General features: G+C 37.6%; 1 long non-coding RNA gene across 1 annotated transcript; it reads left to right on the top strand.

Moving 5' to 3' along the window:
• Positions 1-1,928: 1,928 nt before the first annotated feature.
• LOC131736198 (uncharacterized) lies at positions 1,929-4,655 on the top strand. The gene is made up of 3 exons (XR_009328002.1): positions 1,929-2,011; positions 2,926-3,054; positions 4,036-4,655. It is a non-coding gene; the product is annotated as an uncharacterized LOC131736198 (long non-coding RNA).
• The last annotated feature ends 1,089 nt before the right edge of the window (positions 4,656-5,744 follow it).

Raw genomic sequence — 5,744 nt, 5'->3', positions numbered from 1 at the left:
TGGGTGTTTTTGCCAAAAACTGCTTTAAGTGTGTGATGCAGTGTTGTAAGATTTATTGACATTATGTTGATAATCAGAACAACAGGGTTCACCAACCTCGACTAGGTCAGGGTTAACACAGTTGAGCTCAGATGAAACAGCCCATTTGCAATGTACAGTACTGGGTGGCTATTGGTCATTCAGCAGTGTGATGCAAATACCTGCAGTTACCACAAAGTGCTGACCTGAGCACACTTGCTCATTTGCTATTCTAGTTTTCTCCCTGGGATGCTCGTACTTAAATATTTAATATAAATGGACTTTAGTTGGTATATAGGGGGCTGGTGTCTATAGAGTTAACACAAACTGTTTTACAATTTCTGAAAATGAAATTAAGAAGTTGTGAGCGATGGGGATATAAATAGGCCCAATTAATCCCACACCTGCCGCACACCTTCTGTGAATGATGCAATTGTCAGCAAATGATTTACTGACCATCCCAATATAATTTAGGAGCAAAAGAAACATCTGTAATTGGCGGAATTACAGGGATTAATTATAGCATTGTTTCTTTACCGAATATCTCAATCGTCCTGCCTGGGGACAGACGTGAAGTTATGTATATATACATTTAGTGTGCCCAATTATTTTACCCCCGATTTTCTCCCCAATTTGGAATGTCCAATTATTTTTTCTCCTCATCGCAGCAATTCCTTACACAGCTCAGGAGATCCAAAGGTTCAGTGGGCGTCCTCCGATCCCACAACCAAACTATTATCCTCTTTTACACCCAGGAACTCGAGAGCGGATGTCAGCGAGCTACTGACCTCAGGAGGACAAAGGCCAGCCCTGCAGGTGTCCGCTTTTGAGCTCACAGGGCGCCTGGCCAGCAGGGTTCACTGTAGCGCAATGAGGAGAAACAGTCCCTTTTGTTTTTGCTTCCCTAACCCACGGGAGTGCCAGAGCCAATGTTACGCTCCCTTTGGAATTCACAGCGAAGACCGACAACTTTGCACAGCCAGGACGCGAACCTGTGCTGTATGACCACACAACCACGCTTTTACCAGGTGAGCCACTCGAGGACCCCCTGATAGTGTTTTTGAGGTTAAGATTCATTTAAAAGTTATAACTAGCTCTTTATTTTATATATATATATATATATATATATATATATATATATATATATATATATATATATATATATATATATATATATATATATATATATATATTGCATCAGGATGACTGAACAAAAGGAAAAGTGAAACGAAGAAACTGTAAAAAATGACGACTGGACACCAACCACTAAAAGCTGGTAATTTTAAACTTTAAAGAGATAGTTTATACCCTCTAAGCGGGCAATTTCTAATCTCTTTATTCACGCCACTGTCTGGTGCTCCAAGGGAGACTACAGTTGGATTTTTATACCAGCTCTGTTATCCCCAGCTGGGGATGAAATCCATTGCGAAGGGGATGAAGTGGAGGTGGCTGTACACACACACACACAATTTGTTACAAACTGTTTATCCAATTGACAGGAAACTTAGCATCAACATTATAGAGTATACATTAATGATAATATACAAGATTGTGAATGTCACACAGTTTTACATACATCTGGATAATCCCTCATCAGACTGTGATTAAACATTTCATTGCTAATTCTTATTCTATCCTGTACATACGGTTGATATGTCATGTTCATCGTTTAGAGTTTACGTGGCAGGAGATGTATATGTATACATAAGCATAGGCAAATTGTAAGCATGGCAAATTCTTTGTTGAGATTTAGTAATGTCTTTCTCAAAGAGACCCAAGTGTAAATGTTTGTCGTAAGCACCATGGATAATAGCATTTACATAATGTCCCGTGACAAGAAATTACATCTAAAATACAAATGTATTTTTTTCAGATTTGTAAAAAAAGACCTGCTTCTCCTGGTGTTGTATCCTTGCTGGACGGAGATGGTGAAGATGCTGGAGGCGGCCAAGCCAGCACAGTATGGGGTAGATTTGACAAGGGACAAGAAAAGGTAATTAGAATGACAACGTGATGTTTAGGAACCTGCATTAGAGAGACAGATAGATTCAAATTATTATTTTTCTCTGTCCCCTTACATTTGTATGCTGTTTGAAATCATATTTTTGTAATAATCTGTGTTCAGGATATGCCATAGACCTAGGTTAGATGAGCCAAAATGTCTTTATATCAGTAGTAACTGTGTATAGCCAGGTATACAATCGGAAACTTAATTCACTTTTGAGTTATTGTCTATGTTTGGTACACAGCTTATCTTCCTGATTTTATTTTTATTTTTTTTAACTTAGGTTCCATTACCAGTGCTGTCCCATAAAAATAAACCATTTTCCTGCCACATTGTTTCACCCTCTGGACATATCAATGATTCAGATCTTTTACACATATCCATCTTATATGGATGTTTTGTGTTTTGTTTATAAAAAATGTGTAAATGTGTAAAGGACTAGGGGTTGTGGTGTTTGTCTGAAGTAAGAGAGTGGTGGTGTAACATCAAATCATTTGCAGCACGAATAAGTCACAGTCACTGGCCATGTCATGCACACTTATTTCTAACTCATTGGTTGATCGAAAATAAGTTTAACATGCAATGGAGTAGTTCATTGGTTTTATACGCTCCCTTTAAAGATGTAATAAACAATCTCATCCAGTGGGATCTCTTTTCAGAGTGTGCAGTAGCAGAAGGGGATTGTGGGAATGTGTGGAGCTAAGGAAGGTAGAAGGAGATGCGCAGTAGAAACCCTGGGATATGTTTACACAATGAACTAATTTGTGGATGAATATCGTTGGTGTTAATTAAAGTTAATAAGACAAAATATTTTAGTGTAAAATTATACTTGATGGTGGGGTACTGCCTTTTTTAATTTTTACAGAGATGTCATTTTTTAAATCTTATTGCTATCTTACCAGAAGGCCACCTCCCCTCCAGACATTCCGATCAGAGAAAAGAGACAATTCGAAGCCAACCCAAAGAGACGTCCAAGACCTTGTCTGGGCTGCCTATCTGTAATATCAGCTAAAAAGGAGGCTCCTGTAACAGTAAGTTATCTTTCCTGTAGCCATTCCCTAGACTGCAGTGTTATGTGGCACTTCATTACCAAATCAATCAGAAAACATGTCACCTTCAGTTAGTCCATTTTTTTTATTTGTTTTTTAAAAATCAATTAAAAGATATTTAAACTTGTCAGTTTTTGTTTACATTGCATTATTTTGGAACTCTTAATACAATTATTGATAATAGAAACAACTTTGCAAATGCCATTACTATTTTTCAGATTCCTAGGATGAAACCGTTGGCCATAGCAACAGGAAAAACTGATTTAGCACACTTTGAAAAACAATATTGAAAATATTAAAACAATCAGCTCTATCACAATGACCTCAGTGAAACCCAGCGTGGTTGCGGGATGATACAAAATCCATTGTAATGAACAATAAGTGAAATGCCGGGGGTCCCGAGTGGCGCATCCAGTAAAGGCACTCCACGTGCAGTGCAGGATGTGCCCTATAGTCTGGACATCGCGAGTTCGAGTCCAGGCTATTCCTTTGCCGACCGAGGATGGGAGCTCCCAGGGGGCGGTGCTCAATTGGCCCACGCTTCGGAGGACAGCGTGTGTTTGTCTTCGCCCTCCAGAGTCAGCCCTGGGGTGGTAGCGGTGAGCTGAGCATAATAAAATAATTGGCCATTCCAAATTGGGGAGAAAATAATAAAAAATAATTGGCAACGACTAAATTTATAAAAAAAAAAAAAAAAAGTGAAATGCTTCAGTTTTTACAAGCTTGATTAATATGCCCCTATTTACCAGATAGAGGGGTCTACTATTCAATGGTTCTATAGAATGTTGACACACGCTGATGAAAAAATAGCACCATCTAGATTTCTTCCTTATCAAGCAACTAAATCAGACACCATATATCTTGTGATCGTAGCAGATTTTGCCCATTTTGAGGATAAGTGATACCAAACATTAAACAAACTACATGGGAAGTTTTATTAAAAGGATTCTCACCTTTCCCCAGCATACAGCTGATCCTGTCCTAATGTGAAGGTGGATCCAACAAGTGACGTCGTGATCCTGCCAGTCGAAGTGCAGAAAAATCACAGTCAAATGCATGTTGGCCTGATAACCAAATATTGTTCTTTTTTTTTTTTTTTTTAAATCCTGCGCTAGTAAATCATGTATCTGTGTCAGGATAGCATATACAGCATGCTCATGCCTAAGTAAACAAACACTTTAAGAACATAAGAAAGTTTACAAACGAGAGGAGGCCATTCGGCCCATCTTGCTCTTTTGGTTGTTAGTAGCTTATTGATCCCAGAATCTCATCAAGCAGCTTCTTGAAGGATCCCAGTGTGTCGGCTTCAACAACATTACTGGGGAGCGGGTTCCAGACCCTCACAATTCTCTGTGTAGAAAAGTGCCTCCTATTTTCTGTTCTGAATGCCCCTTTATCTAATCTCCATTTGTGACTCCTGGTCCTTGTCGAAAAAGTCCCCTGGGTCGACATTGTCAATACCTTTTAGCATTTTGAATGCTTGAATCAGATCACCGCGTAGTCTTCTTTGTTCGAGACTGAATAGATTCAATTCTTTTAGCCTGTCTGCATACGACATGCCTTTTAAACCCGGGATAATTCTGGTCGCTCTTCTTTGCACTCTTTCTTGAGCAGCAATATCCTTTTTGTAACGAGGTGACCAGAACTGAACACAATATTCTAGATGAGGTCTTACTAATGCATTGTAAAGTTTTAACATTACTTCCCTTGATTTAAATTCAACACTTATCACAATATATCCGAGCATCTTGTTGGCCTTTTTTTATAGCTTCCCCACATTGTCTAGATGAAGACATTTTAATAAAGAACAAAAATAAAAATCACTTTGTTCTTGAGTTTATTTTGGTATCTTTTGAAATTGGTATTCTTCTTGTGTGTGTTTGTGTATATGCATGTGTGTGAAGGATGTGGGTTGGTGGGAGGGTGTTCATTTTAATGGATTTATGTCTTTTTAAGACAGAATGCTTTTGACAGCTGTTTTGTTGTGTTCACAAAGCTTTAACACTTGCATAAGTCCTTGAGAATTTCATGCAATCTTTTAAAGGTTTTCTGACCTGTAAATTAGTTCTACAACCACACAATGTCAGTGGAGTACACCTAATATGTGTAATTAACAATAATTAAACATTACCAATTTTGACATGATGAATTAACACACAGAAAAGGCTAATGACTAATCAAGCTTTAAATCCAATTTCTTAAAGGCTTAAAAAAATTAGAGTGGTTATCTTCTTTCTTGGATTTGGGATTTCTATTATAATATTTTTATTTAAGTATTTCTTCAAGATATAGGCAGTGCCATTTACAGTGTGGCCCTGAATCTTGGATTACTAGCCTCCTTGAGGATCTTTAAAATACATATTCCTGCTCGAGCAATATTTTAAAAAAATATATCTCTGGTTGCAATTTGGTTTTTAACATCAGGGAAATGATTCATCTATATGCTAAGGGTTGCAACTTTAAGATCTCTTTTTTCAGTAATTTCAAATGTCTGTCTACTAAAGCCTTTCTATAATGTTCTAAAGATAAATGGCAGATTATGAAAAATATATTGTCGTCACAGTGCATGACTGCAAATGGGTACTGATGTACATTTTGTAATCTGGCACAGTCATGTTTTTTTTCTTTTTCTAAAACCAAAAGCCTTGATTGCCTCAATTTCTATAGCTATA

The sequence above is a fragment of the Acipenser ruthenus genome, unplaced genomic scaffold, assembly GCF_902713425.1.
Source record: "Acipenser ruthenus unplaced genomic scaffold, fAciRut3.2 maternal haplotype, whole genome shotgun sequence".
NCBI classification, from domain to species: domain Eukaryota; kingdom Metazoa; phylum Chordata; class Actinopteri; order Acipenseriformes; family Acipenseridae; genus Acipenser; species Acipenser ruthenus.
The sequence above is the reverse complement of the archived record's forward strand: the minus strand, read 5'-3'. Positions and strand labels throughout refer to the sequence as shown.